A 15,856-nucleotide genomic window follows, 5' to 3' on the forward strand; every position below is an offset into this window, starting at 1 on the left:
GGGAGGCTGTTTCTCCAGAGTTTCTGCACATTGCGCATCTATGAGGCCCAACAATATTACGTTTTGACAGGTTATCCCCTGTGAGCTGTTTATTCTGCATGAGAATCCAAAAAAAGAAGTTAACTTTGGGTAGCCCATTGGTGCTCCAAACCTGTTTCCATAACGCTGGAGTTCTCAATCTGTCTTTTTTGGTCTGCAGGGCAGTATAACCCAAAGCTGAAGTATAAGAACCCGTATCACCCCACCCCCATCTGTCTGCGCTGTTGCGGTGGACCGGCGCTGCGTTTGAGAGCAACGTTTTGAGGATTGCGAGTTGATAGTGGAACTGCGCCGGCACGGGCGGGAGTGCCCAGTCGGTCCAATTCCCTTTACTATCCCATGCTGAGATTTCGTTCAACTTTCTTATACCTGCTCCGTGGAGCCAATCTCTAAGATCCCGGATTTCTTCGTGGGAGTTAAGAGGGGGGCTATTCATGATGCGGTCTTTCCAGAGAAGGATCTTCTCCCCGTTGCCAGGTATGCGGTACAATTGTTTCCTGAAACTGCTGATGCTTTTCCTACAGAGATTCCAGGTGTGTGTGCCTGCGAGAGTATTGTTTGCTGACAGGTGCCTGAGAGAGATCCCCTGCACGTATTTGGAGGTGAGCGTTTCACTGACCGGGTGTGAGGGATCTGAATATATTTTCCATAGGAGCTTGCATCCAAGTGACAGATTAGATAAAGCGGGGTCTCTAATCTGTAGACCTCCGTCCAGTATTGGCCGCTTGACAAGTTCCCAGTTTGCCAAATGCATTTTATTGTGATTGCCTCTGCCTCCTTTCCAGAGAAAGTCTCTCAGGAGACATGAGATCTGTTCCATAATATGTTTCGGGGCCAGAAGGAAAGAGGCTTGATATATGGGGAGAGCAGATAAGATGGATTTAAGTAAGATAATTTTCCCTCCCTTGGTTAGCCAATAACCTCCCCAGGAGGTGATCTTGTCTTTAATTTTGCTAATGATGCCATGCCATAGAGATCTGTTGTTGACTCCAGATGTGAGGGGTAAGCCGAGGTATTTGATGTTGTCCCAATGGGCGAAGCACTCAAAACCAAGGGTCTGGGCTATGATATTGAGATTGTCTTGGCTTACATTCCATCCATAGATCCAACTCTTTCTGTCATTTGTCACAGCTCCTGAAGCTCTGCAATAACTTTTTAGCACAGAATCGAAGTTAGTTGCTATTCTAGTAGAGGCTCCGCCTAGGAGAAGGGAGTCATCTGCAAAGAGAGCATGGTTTATAGGCTTGAGAGCATTTGCAGTTCGGATTCCTGGGAGATCACCGGAGTTCATTTCTGCAGCCAGCTTCCTGCTAAGAGAATCTGCCATGAGAATATACAAAAAAGGCGAGAGTGGACAGCCTTGCCTTAGTCCACGATGGGCTTGGAAGAAGGATGTTGGGCGGCCGTTGACCATGGGGGCTATCCAAGGGTTTGAGATGCATGCTTTGATGAGATTGATAAACTGAGTAGGGAAGCCGAAGGATCGGAGGACTTGGAGAAGAAAAGAATGGTTGACTCTGTCGAATGCATTAGCCATGTCAAGCTTGATCAGCATCCCCTTCTCTTTCCTCTGTTTGCTAGAGTGGATAGCTTCCTGCACTTGAATGATGTTGTCCAAGATGTGTCTGCCTTTGACGAACCCCCCTTGGGCACTGGATATTAGTTTGTCAAGAAGGGGTTTGATTCTGTTTGCAATAATTTTGGACAAGATTTTATAGGAGGCGTTGCAAAGAGAGATGGGCCTAAACCTGCCGAAAGTTTCCGGATTAGCCTCTTTTGGAATTAGAGCAAGAAAGGTGGAGTTGATGCCTCCCCCAACCTTGGCTTTTCCAAAGAAACCTTGTATCATTTTCAGCAGATCTGTTTTGATGATGTCCCAGCAGACTTTGTAGAAGTGTATTGTAAATCCGTCTAGCCCAGGGGCCTTATCTGATTCCATTGCCCATATGACCTTGATGATTTCTTCTTCAGATAAGGGTTTCAGTAAAGCTTGGTTGTCCTCATGGGTCATGAGGTGGGGAATATGTGAGAGGAGATCTTGAGTGTCTTCTATGCTGCCTTCATACCTTGTGCCGTAGAGATTTTTAAAATGGTTTTCAGCTGCAATTTTTATTTGGTCAAATTTGTTGCAAATCTGACCTTCATCATTCTTGATCTCAGTGATGTGATTCCGAGATAGGCGGGCTTTATATTGTCGGTGGAAGAAAGAGGTGTTTCGATCTCCTGACTTTAACCAAAGACTGCGAGATTTGAGTCTCCAGTGCTCTTCTTCCCTTCTGAAAGATTGATGGATATTTCTTTGATAGGATGCTTCTTTGTTTAAAATTTCAGGGGTAATGTGAAGCCCTTCCATTCCAATTTGCAAAGTTTCCAGCTGTTGAACTTCATCTTTTCTCTGCTGGGTAGAGGGGTTGGGGAGTTTCCTTAGCCACTCTTTTAAGGCTTTTTTGGTGGCTTTTAATTTTTGCTCCCACACAAAGCTTGGGGATCCGTTGATGGGGATATCCCAAGCCGATTGGATAGTGTCCAGAAAGCCTACTTTTTCAATCCAAAGTGGACTGATTTAAAGGGGATGGGGCCAAGGTCTTCCTCAGGGGCCATAAGGGGTTGAATTGGCTTATGATCCGAGGAGACTTTTAAATTGCATAAAATTTTGACTTCTTTCTTCTATGCTATTATTTCTTATGCATTGCATAAAATTTTGAATTCTTTCTTCTATGCTATTATTTCTTATGCCATTGCCTTACGGCTTTTCCTTTGCAACATGTGGTGCAAATGCTAGTTTTATAATTTATGAGATGTAAAATAGATGGTTATGAGGTGTATTGTTAAATCATTTCGTCATGAAAATTATTGGTTCTAAATTTTATGGGTAAAAATCCAACCATATTAAAAGTTGTTGTGCCTAGACTAGATGCAATCCCCAAAAAAATTTAATAACTTAAATACCCTTAAATTGTGATTTCTCAAACTAAAAATTAAACTGGTAATCATCTCAAAACTTAACAAACAAAAAATATTTAACTTGTAAATTAAATCAAAATACTTATTTATCTTTAATTTTTTTAATAAAATATTTAAACATTTTCATTACATACCAATTTTTTTTATAAATAAATTAAGATATAAAAAATTGAAACATAATAATTATAATATGAAAATGGAGAACCGCGGCACATGCTTCGCTCCATGAATTCCACGGCTTAGTGCTCCATTGGTTTTGAAATTTGGAGTCTGAAACGTACTTTGAAAACGACTTTAGTTATGAATTTCGATATATGAAAGCTTTTCGCCCATAATTTATTGGAGCCCACTCACATGTGCTTTTGCTTTTCGCTGTTGAGTTGGATTAGGTTTTTTCAAGAGATCATGTTGGACTTAAACTTTTTAATGAATAAATTAGCAAGTAATTAAATTTAATATTAATATATTATTATTTGTTATAATATTTATAAAATAATTATTTTTTTTTCAATTAGTTAAAGTGAATTTTACAAATTTAACAGGAAACTAAATTAATTTTTTAATTAAATTTAGCAAGATAAAAGTTATTACAACTGAGTGGACAAATAGTGGATCCTGAAAGAATGCAGGTTGGTTAGTTTTATTATTTAAGGAAAGCTAAGTCAAATTAAATTTAGCAAGATAAAAGTTATTACAACTGAGTGGACAAATAGTGGATCCTGAAAGAATGCAGGTTGGTTAGTTTTATTATTTAAGGAAAGCTAAGTCAATTAGAATAATGGTTAGTTATTCATTTAAAAAAAACGAAGGTTTCACTTTTGCTAAATCCATGTGGGTATTGGGTTATTAATTTAATGTTTTTACTTTAAGAAAAATAAATTTCTATAAATAAAAAATACCATAAAAACTATTTCAAAAAATATCAAATTCAATCGGGATACAACCTAAAGCATTTTAATAATTCATTATTTCTATTTTTTACTTTTCTCTTTTTCTTTTATTTTATTTACTTAAATAATTGAATTTTATTAATTTATTATTTTAAAAAAAATCACCTCTAGTTAAAACTTCCAACACTCATTTATTTATAATTCAATATTCCCTACTCAGTGATGATAAGTGAAAAGTCAAAAAAAATATTTGAAAAATATTAATCCTATACACAAATCCATCAAATTTTTTATTAAACCTAAATTAGTTAAACAAATTTGATTCCATTCTATTAACAACATCTCACACAGTTAAAACACATCATTTTAATATGTGGATTGGCCTTGTTCTTGGTCTCATATCAATTTACTATAGATTTGGAAAAGGAATAGAAAATGATATTATAATCAAATTAAAAATATGAAAATGAAATTTACATATTACGGAGAGATATACTATTGCAAGTTCGTATAAGAGGCCAGAAATACAACGATGTATATTCACCAGGGTTGGGATTACGATTGAGTGATGCCTTGTATTCTTCATAGGCTGAAACAGCTAGTAGGCATTTTCTGGTAGGATTCATGTCTGCCATACCCCCACACTCGCGCCTCCGTCCATGAATTCGAGGGTAAACCACATAAACAACATCAAAGCGAAAACTAGTTGCAAGACAAATGCAGCTCCGACGAAGGAGGAGAGGTCTTCCACTATGGGGGATACGGCGGGGTTCATGGGAATCATGATTTACAGATGGTTTACATGGGTACTCTTGTTGTTTTCATGTCTGCTCCTTTCTAGATTTTTCATCCTTGCACAGCTCAGAGACATAAATCGCGCATATCATCAATGGACGCCGGATCCCACCTCTTCCAGATTCATCGTGCCGGAGGCGGGTGTTAGAGATGATAAGTTTCTGGAAGTTCCGCAGATCGTATGGGGTCTCAACAATCAGAAGATCGCCCTCGCCAGGGCGGCCTTGACGGCCAGAAAATTGAACCGGACTCTCCTCATGCCCAACCTCAGCGCCTCGCTGTTCTACAAAGAGACCGACCTTTTGGAGCCCCTCGGATTCGATCGCCTCTTCTCGCTCCACCGTTTCAATTCCCTCTGCAACGGCTTCGTTCGCATAAGCAGCATGAATTCCCGTAGTTTTTCCGATGTTTTCGTTGTGGCTAAGGGGAGTGGGCGGCGGTGGACGGCGGAAAGGGATAAGGCACAGCTGGAACAATGCAAAACCCCTGAAAGCGATCGGCATACCGTTATGAAATTGGAGGGTAAACACCCTTTCCTTTGGCACGACCATTGGCCTGTTCTTGATTATGCCAGAGTCTTTGAATGCCTGGTTCTTGTTGATAATTTGTCCGCCGAAGTCTCCAAAGTTGTATCCAAGCTCCAGAGTTTCAGCGCTCGAACTGGAATTGATCAGAATAAAATCAGAATGAGCCCATTCATTTTTCAACCCAAATATGTGGCGGTTCATATGAGAATTGAGAAAGACTGGATGATCCATTGCAAGAAGCTTGAGATGAGGTCCAGAGCTAAAAATGGCGAGGACTTGAGAATTTGCAGTAGTAAGGAGGAAATAATGAAGAGGGTTGCTAACATTCCTGGACTGGAGAAGCCCTCTGTTGTTTATCTAGCTGTTGCCGATGATCTTTTAGAGGACAGGGCGCTGTTAGAGGGATGGAGTGGCTTCTTAGCCCCTTATGAAAAGAAGAAATTGGGTGTGCTGGATATTTACTCAAAGTATCCCTATCTCATTCAATCTGCAATTGATTATGAAGTATGCCTGCAGGCTGATACATTTGTGGGTAACAGCTTTTCTACATTTTCGAGTCTGATAGTGTTGCAGAGGACCATGAGAATGGATAGAGCGCGGGATTGTGAAGGTTCAACTATGGCTTCTTATGCTTACAACATTGAAGGCCCAGCAGGAGGACCTAAAAGATGGGCGACCAACATGTCGGATTTGAGCCTTGCTGCTATTAGCTATGGATCTAATGAGGTCTCTTGCCAGTGAAATACTAGAAACAGATGTTCAAATTTTTTCAGATTCAGACTTGAATCTCAACAAGGTGATTCCCTGTACCATTGTTTTGTAAGGTGTATGCTACAAAGAAATTGCCGGGTCAACACTTCTTGCAGAAGCTACAGTTTATGTGCATTTTGTATGATTCTTTCTCACGATCATGCTCTTCAAATATCATCTAATAGCTTTTTAACAGAGAATGGGAGATTAATGTGCCTCAATAACAATTGGTGTTGTTCAAAACAAATTCTTATATACTATTGTTAAATTGGGTTTATATTTATTTCAGAATTAATCCGGTTTGCTCTTGAAGATGTTAATATTTGGCAATTACATATACAAAATTAGATGGTTTGACTGTAAAACCGTAACGAACGAGGACCCTAGCCTGTCTTTCCAATGCATGTGGCTATTTCTGGTTGTAATAGAAAGGGATTGCTTACTCTACTGATTTTCCTGTCATCACAGAGTTGAGCAGAGACTATAAGTGAATCTTTTTCCCTGTAAAAGCGGCCGAACACAAATTCCTGGAGAAAAGTTTAAACAGCGCTGTGGTTAATGTCTGCATATCGAAAACATTTATAACTGTGGGGTATAGCAGATCAGACTGTATTTTTTTGTTATAAATGCCGGAACTACGTAGTACGAGGTTGTGATGTGTTCAAGATTCTGTAACTTGTTGGACATTGATGGCACTGGCAGTGTAAATTTTACCAAAAGTGGAAAGACATTCGAACTCGATCTATGTATAATTAATCCAAAGTGTCTGCGTACTTGTATTCAAAATTTCCTTTCGTCCCGGGATTTTGTTGCAGTCGACATAAAAGTAGCCCACTTCTCATTTCAACTTTTCAAGTTGTGCGTTTAGGATTGTTGAAAAGCTGTGTAATAGGGCGTTGTGTTTTTTCAGTTGATACCCCATTCGTGGCAGGAGTTGGTTTCCAGGCCATGCTTTTAAAGTCGCACTTTAACCTTTTGGCCATCTGCTGGAATAGACGAGCGTAATTTGCTCACAAGCACGGGCTTAAATATGACATTGGCGTTGTGTAATGATTCGTCAATTTTGTCTGATTGCCTGATTTATATAAATAAATTCAACATCAATAAAAACCTCTGACACTAGAATTTCCGAACATTTCTACCTTGATTTCTAAAAATTCTTCAATATTAAAAGTATAATCAAGATTTGCAAAAATTTCTTCCCAAATTTCCATTATTTTCCGACACCTATGGCTATGGCTATGGCTATGGCTACGACTATGGCTATGGGATTCGCTAGTGTTAGATTTTGAGCTCTGTAAGTGGGCGCCGAAGTGATCGAGCTCTGTAAGTGGGCGCCGAAGTGATCGAGCTCTGTAAGTCGGCGCCGAAATGATCTGGGCTTAGAAGAATTTAGTAATAAGATCAGCATGATTCTTTGATATAGATTATAATTAGCAATAAGCAATCCAAAGTATAGAAGCTGAAGGAATCTGCAGAGAATTGGCAATGCGGAAAGCTTATGATCTCAAAATTTGCCGACACATGAAATTTATTCTGATTTGGAATGAATATATCGAGATATGAAATTAATAGATACTATAGGTTAAAACCCCCACCCTAAGTAAAATTTTGGGTAAGGTCAAACTGGTGCCGAACGTGGTTAACCAGTGGAGGACTTTGACAAAAGATACTGCTGACTCGGTTACCACCGGACCTGGTTACCACCTGCCAAAAGGGAGGTTAGATAGTTGACAATGAGAAGAGACGTGTTAAGGCAATTTGCAATTGCTTTTTGCATCGACATGAATGTGCGTGATATGTACTTCTGGGATCACCAGCTAGCCAGGCCAGCTTATATTTCGCATCATTGAAAAAGAAAATGATAAAACATGCCCCACTCTACACATTACATTAAGGGTTGTTGGGGTTGATGTTACATTGGAGCGGCCGCCAATAACGATGACAAATTAATTTATTCCGTTTTTAATTTTTATTTCCACCACTTTTACTTTCAAAGTTTCCTTGTGTCCTCTACATGGAATGACAATACTCCTGGAGCCAACCTAACGTAGCTTGCCCAATGGGAATATTACAATAAAGTATTTGGGCAATACGTACAAGTGGCATTATTCAATATTAAAAAAATATACTTTATAGATGAAAATTTTCAAATGGATAAAAACGAAACGAACGACAGTCAAGTTCCCTGAAATAGCCAGCGCAAGAGTGGGAATATAGAAGATCCCGGCGGCGATTTAAAATTCCTGTAGTTTAATGTGGCAGAGGAGTTGCTCGGAAAGTTATGGAAATTTTGGTCATATTTAGAGAAAATTTGGCAAGGATTTTTGTAAAGTCAAGTTATAGTTGTTAAACTTCAAAATTTTAGGTGTCTTAGACATTTTTGATGGTGCTGAATCCATTTCCACCATCAAAAACATGATTCAAACACTGACTCTACAAGATTTTTTGAAATTTTTTTGCCCAGATTCTGGCCACTTTTGGCGGTCCGGGCAATTCCTCCGTGCACTCCTTTAAAATTTGTCCTATCAGTGATCCTACGGCTACATTCTTACGTTGGGAGAAGTAGCAATGTCTTGGCGTTTTGGGAATTGTGTTCACACTAAAAAATTATTATGAAATTTGAAATATTCTTTCCATGACTAGTCCACATAGTTCACATAGTTCACTAGGAATTAGAAGGGGTGCAAAGCCCCCTCATTACCACGATTGCACAACAGGGAATCACAGAGGGTGGTAGCCCCTGTTCGGGGGTTTGAAAAGCACCAATAACCCCCTTTACGAGGTCACCCCGGGAATTCCCCAGTGCACACATTATAAGACATGATAAGACATTCCCCAGTCCACACATTATATTAAGACATGCTCCACTCCATACATTACATTAATGGTGGTTGGGGTTGATGTTACCTTGGACCCGCCGATAATAACGATGCATGGACCTACAACACCCCTGCAGCCCACATAAGGCAGCTTGCCAGATGAGAATATTGCACTAATATATTTGGGCAATACAAACAGGTTCTATTATTCAATACTAATAAAATATATATTTTATAGATCAAAAATTTCAAATAGATAAAAACAAAACAAATAACAGTCATGGCAAGACCGACCTGGAGTATGCCGTAAAACTGCTTCTGCTTGGCTAAGAGCTCGTCTTCCTCGGACGTAAGGAAACAGGTTAACGACCCAAGACCCAGAGGCATCTGGCAGGAGTGAGAGCCTGCTCCCGATTACGGACCACCAGCAGGGTTATGTCAGGTGGCGTGGTTTTCCTATTTAACAGTGATGAGTCATCCTAGCATTCGCGGATAGCAGCCAGAGATGGCTGTCCTCACTGTTGGTTTGACACCTAAGTTGATAGGTTTTACCACCTTCGGAAAAAAAAAAAAAAAAACAGTCATGGCAAGACGCCCGAAATAGCAGGCGCAAGCGTGGGAATATAGAAGGCGCCCACGGCGATTTAAAACTGGTCCCATCACTAATCCTACGGCTACATTCTTACCTTGCTGTAATTTTGGGAGTAGCATACAGTGATATGAGGTTCAACGGTAAGTTTCCGGGGTGTAACCCGCGAGATGAGGGTTCAAATCTCATTGAGTATATATATGATCTGTTGTGTCTTGGCTAGAAGAGTAGGCGACCCCATAGCGGACGTCTCGCCTCTTGTTGAGGCATAAGTTTCCTGCTATTGTGCGGCTTGCAGGCTACGTGAGGCATAAGTTCCCTGCTATTGTGCGGCTTGCAGGCTACGTGAGGCATAAGTTTCCTGCTATTGTGCGGCTTGCAAACTACGTGAGGCATAAGTTTCCTGCTATTGTGCGGCTTGCAAACTACGTGAGGCATAAGTTTCCTGCTATTGTGCTTACCGATTCTCCTAGATTTTAAAAAAAAACTTTGAGAGTAGCAATGCCTTGGCGTTTTGGAAGTTGTGTTCACACCCAAAAATCATTTTGAAATTTGAAATAACAAGTAAGATTGGTGAATTGTACAACATATTTTAATAATAATATTATTCTTATTTAAGATGATTGATTTGCACGAAATACAGTTTATCAACATTAATTGTTTTACGTAGGGTTTAGTTTTTGCTAGGTTTTAGTGTCAAATCAAGGGGAAGAAAATTGAGAATAGAATTAAACTATATCAAAAGTCATTCAAACTCAAATAGACTCTACTTAAATTCAACCTAATTTCAAGTTTTTTAAAAAATAAATAAATTATATTTTTAAATTAATTTGTTATTATTTATTATAATTTTTTTAATCATTATAAATAAAATAATTTAATTAAAAGATTAATCTACACGACTCAAAAGTAACATCAACCCCAACTACCCTCCATCGAACCTGAAAGCAATGATTGTAAACATATAAAATGTAACAAGCTCTATTCTCCCTTTAACAAAAATCCTTTCAATAATGGGTGAAGATAATGGCTAACTGTGCAAAAAGTTATTCTATTTTATGTTGTAAGAGGACACAATTGAATAAAATGTCTCTATATGGGACACACATGAAAGATAATATTTTCCTCTCTTCCTCTTTTATGATATTTGTTAAATGAACTTTCTTTCTCTCGTCACCTACCATCCCTCTAATTTTTAAATTAACTTCTCTCTTTACTGACCTACCACTCCTCTGAAACACGTGTCTCGTTTTCCATGGCATGAAATAAAATGGAAAAATGAAACACAAAAGGATGTAGATGTCCATGTTTTTAATTGCCCTTACATTATTTACTAATAACAATAACTTTGGTACCTTTCACGGATTTGTAGCTTTTGTTTGAAAATCCTTATTTTTCTTTATCTAGAATGTGTGGCATTCTCTGGTCTTGGTTATAGAAATTGGATAAATTTAGGCTTAATATAATTAGATTGTGCTTATTATAAGTATGGCTATGGTTAAATTTAGCTTATTATAATTAGATTGTGATTATTATATGGCTATGGTTATGTATTAAGTTACAAAATTTTTTAGAGCTATAAAAAGATTCAATGCAATTAATCATTATCACATTTTTAACTAGCTTTAAAGTATTAGAATGATATTTTAATGTGTTTTGTTTTTTGGTATCAAGAATGTTATTAATGTATAATAAGGGTGTTTGTTTTCTTAACTGTTACTCTTTTACAAATATACAAATGTTCCATACAATTGTTTATAGTCATAACATTTGCACAATCTAATTCTTGAAGCATTCATGGATCTACCTAATACATTTCTCTTTTATAACATGCAATACTTTAAATCCACCTCTGCCATGCCTTAGACACTTGCCAAGTTGTTTAAGCTTTTTGTGTAGATTGCTTAATTTTTAGCCAAATCTAGAGTGTTGTTGGTGGCAGAGGCAAAAGAAGAAGAAGAAAAAGAGGAGGCACAGGCAGAAGAAGAAGCGGAGGCGGAGGAAGAAGAAGAAAGTGAGACAGAGGCAGAGAAAACAGAGGAAGACCCCAAGGCAAAAGTGGAGAAAGAGCAAGATGAAGAAGAAGAAGAGGAGCAACAAGAAAAACCAAGCCCTGAGAAAGCTATTGAATCTAGAGAAGAGGGGGTATCCCCAGAGCAAACAAGTTTGTCTCTAGGACCCAATGAAAAAGAGGTAGTTGCCACCTTAGCTACCTTGAGCACACCAGACAAACCCAAAAAGCAGAGGCAAAGGCAAACTCCCCTCTACTTTAAAACCAGGATTAAGCAAGGAAGGTCTCAAACTCCCACAAAGGCCCTTATCACAATTGAAGAGTCCCCAAGTAGAAAAGATGAGGTAGGGCCCACTAAAAGGAAAGTTGAGGAGATCACCTCTCCAGAGAACATCTCAAAGACTCCTATAGCATATGTAAGGAGGCCCACCACTAGATCAGCCTCCTTTAAACAACCCAAGACACCTGACACCCTCCAACAAAAGGGAAAGGGGAAGCTACACGAAAAACCGAGCATACTACAAGAAAAGCAGAGTGCTACAGGAACAACAGAAAGTGTTACAAGAAGAACAAAAGGTGCTACAGCAAGGGCAGAAGGTAACACAACAGCTACAGGAGGGGGCAGTTTCCCCAAAAACATTTGAGAAGGACTTCCCAAAGCTACACGAGCCTAGTCCATAGCCTAATTTAAGCTCCTATTACAAATTCATTGAAGGAGGAAGAGTTATTCCCCAAAAAATTGCAATCCCACTTTTCTTTGAACTTGAAGCAAAAAGAGGAAGAAACCATAGACAGATGTAGATCGCTAAGTCCAAAAGGGTGGAAGATGTGGGTCTCATGGAAGAAAAGGTCCTTGAAATGGGCAAAGAGCTAAGTGAGCTAAGAGAAAGAGAGACCACAATGAGGGAACAACTACAGGTGTTAAAAAGGTGGTTGAGGGAGAAGATAAAGGAGAAGGAAACCCAACTAGCCACAATGGCAAGCCTCTCCATGGAGGCATTACAGTGCAGACAACCATCCAGGTCTTATGCACTCTTTCTCAAAGATCAGTCGATGCAATTCCAAATCAAGGTCCTAACACAACATGGATCCATGCCATTTCAAAACTACAAACAATTCATTGAATTTTGTGACCAAAGTAGCATAGAAGGCAGAGCAAAATTGGTTGAGTTCTACATATAGAAACTCACCTTGACTGATATGAATGTTTGGGACCCTAATGCAAAGTTGGGGGACCTGCAACTGATGGCCCTAACATCTTGGATGACTCATGAGGAGGACAGAGTTGAGGAGGTAAATAAAGTAATGGCAAGGGAAGAAAAAGAACCACTATATATCAGGGCAGAGAAGATAAGCCCAGTGACTGTCATTCCTAATCATAACATCATCTCCAATTATGCTAATCTTGAACCTAGATACCTTGCCGCCCAAGAGAAGGCCATCTCACATATTGAAGACACGCTCAAGCTGTTAGGAACAAAAAGCCAGCAAGCATGCCAGAGAATATGGAATGTGTTACCCCACAGTCTCCAAATTAGGGAGTATCACTCTCTTGAAAGGTTGAGGAATGCATTGGAAAGGACACCCCTGTACAAAAGCATCATGCAAAGATTAAAAATCAACTAGATTGGACTCAAGCTCAATCCACCTTTGTTGTTAGGTCCACAGGAAGGAAGGGATGAGGAAGAGGAGAGTAAGCAGTGGACAAACATAGAAAGGGATGCATGCTTCTATCCTCAATAAGGCACACCATCTGAAGAGCCTTGGGATGTCAGAGAGGCCACCAGGGCCATGAAAGACATGGACATAGATGACTGAGTGGCTCAAAGGATGATCAACAACTTCAGTAGGGGGGTGATGATGAGGCTCATCAATAGGTGTATCACAAGGGTCATAATGCCATCCTCTAGATTTAGAATTATCTCTTTCTCACATTTATTTACAATTTTTGTTATATTATTCTTAGTAAGGAGGATAAAAGATGTGTTGCTATGTCATGTGGCCTAGATCACCAGGGAGAGATTCTAGGAGGTTATCTACCTCATTAACTCCTTCAATCAGCCAAGATCACCATTTTATCTCTCATCAACTCGGAGTCATTGGTAGCTAAGCAGGACGAGGTCATTGGCAGCCAAGCCAATGTAGTTCAAGAAAGATCTAGATCTACCTTTCTTGAGTTTTGGGAGACAAAAACCTTTATTTTCTAGGGTGTTGTTGGTAGCTACCCTGTTGTATAAAAAAACATGCCAAGGAACTCATTAGGATCCGAATTTTGGTTGCAACTAAGAAGCTATTAAGCTCAAGCACGTGTGACTACTATTTTTTACTTATTATGTGATGTATTTGACATTTCTGCTATCATAATGAGAAGTTTCGTATTGATCCATCACTGAGTTAATTTAGAGGGCTAAGGCTCTTGGGTTTGTGCCCAACCCTAGTAGCTTAGGTCCCTCTTGTATATTGATATTTTGCTTTAGCTTAAAATGTTTATTAGTTGTTGCATTTTAGTAGAATATAATTCCTCAAAAAGCCTATGACTGTGCCTCTATCTCATCTCTCTCATGGGAGCTTGACTAGAGGAATCCACACTCACAACCCAAAAACATTATGTGATGATTTCTTGGAAAAAGATCTACATTAGTTATTTTGTTTCACATATGATTGTTGTAGCTTAGAAGTGAATCCATTGCATAGATCAGGGTTTTTAGCATTAGTTAGATAGTTTTCAAATTCAACTCATATTTTCCACCATTGGTTATAATATTTTGCAAATGAAAAGAAGAACAAGTGCATGTGATGTTGCAGGACTGTTGGACGTGCAGGAAAGGGACCTTTTTCACCATCTCCATCCAGGGATTCTCCACTCCCTTTTGATGACTCCCAACTATTGTCTTGATCTCTGCTTTTTTTGTCACCGTGAACATCCCTCTTATACCAAAATTGGCCTTCCTGAAGTGTTGAGCTTGGCTAGGGGTGTTGGTCACCTCCCATCCATCCCCCACAACCTTCATCCATCTTTCCATCACTTTATCCCATCATCCTTACCCTCCAAACACTATCGAAAAACTTCCTGTAGCATTTCAGGACTTCCTGTAGCAATACGGGAATCCTGTAGCAGCGTCCTGTAACAGCGTCGTTTACCCTTGTTTTGTCCTATAATGCCAGTTTAACTTAGTTTTGGAGTAGGTTGACCCCCCAACTTGGACTCCATGATCAGAGATACCACCTAAGTCATTCTCTCCATTCCTTTTCCTTCACTACAAGAGAAAATAACATTAGTTCCTTCATCATAGATTTGGCAATTAGGATATTACTTAATCTGCAAGTGTGAATTAGATAAATGATGGATGAATTCTTGATTTGTGAGTTGGTAGAATAATCTTTTGTTTTCGAGTGACTTAGATAGCTAGATGATTGATTGCAATTAGTGTAGTTTCCTTTATGTAGGTAGCATAACTCTTGTGTTTTTTTCATGAATTGATTCAGTAGCATGTACAAGTGGGAAACTTTTACAAGTTGGATTTGAGAATAATATACTTTTTATACACTAGGGCTAGCTTTTGAATTGCAATTTCAATAGTTAATTCCCCCTAATTCAGTAGAAGAATGGTCTTGGAACCCTAATGATGAAATGACCTAGTTGAGGGTGGCATGAGTAGAATTCCATCTACTGTGTATACAACATTGTCACCTCGAAGTTTGTACGAACCCCGGGTTGATAAATGGAGTTGAGGAACCTCTCAGAGTTGCATCACTCCTGGTGCAATACTAAGGCTCACCACCAAGTAGTTGAATATCCAACACTATTGGCCAGTGATACGAACCTGCATGAGGGAGGATTATTCCTTAAATTTCATAGTTAGCCAAGAGGATGTATTCTGAGATGATAAAAAAATCCAATCTTGAGGCAATTTGCATTTCTCCTCCTCTCTTGTTGTTCTAGGTGAAGAGTCCATTCTGGGTTTCCACATCCACCATTTCCAAGTTGCTTATGGTTTCTTTGAAGGCCTCCACATCTCTGTCTAATTTTTTGAGGCCCATTTTTTCTCATTCAAGTTAGTGATCATATTGAAGTCACCCCCATGAAGCTATGGGTACTTGGGAGAGCTTCCTACATTTTCTTTAGGGTTTCTAGCATTCTGATCTTTTCCTCTACTCAGTGAGGTCCACAGATGTTAGTGACATAGGGTTTCAATAGACCCGATGAGTTGAAAAACAACATATAAAATATTAGGTGTAAAGATTGTTGTTTTTAGATTCATCAACTTTTCATTCCAAAGGATAATTTGACCTCATGTTGTTCCTCACGCAACATTGGAAAAACTCCCACAAACCTTCCAAAATTGCTTGTGTAAGGAGGGAATTGTATCTAAACCCACTTTTGTTTCTTGGAGGAAAACAATTTCTATATTATTGATCATAATTTTTTATTTTAGGAGTCTCTTTTTTGTGGGTCCATTAAGACCTCT

The 15,856-nt window shown here is 39.0% G+C and overlaps 1 pseudogene across 1 annotated transcript; it reads left to right on the plus strand.

Annotated features, from left to right (window-relative positions):
- Window positions 1-4,423: 4,423 nt before the first annotated feature.
- LOC149237015 (O-fucosyltransferase 23 pseudogene) lies at window positions 4,424-6,635 on the plus strand (annotated as a pseudogene). Its single transcript, XR_016246272.1, has 2 exons — window positions 4,424-6,011; window positions 6,434-6,635. The product of XR_016246272.1 is annotated as an O-fucosyltransferase 23 pseudogene (transcript).
- The last annotated feature ends 9,221 nt before the right edge of the window (window positions 6,636-15,856 follow it).

The sequence above is a fragment of the Pinus tabuliformis genome, chromosome 8 (genome assembly GCF_031772625.1).
Source record: "Pinus tabuliformis cultivar Carrire ecotype Pingquan chromosome 8, CPIR1, whole genome shotgun sequence".
NCBI lineage: Eukaryota > Viridiplantae > Streptophyta > Pinopsida > Pinales > Pinaceae > Pinus > Pinus tabuliformis.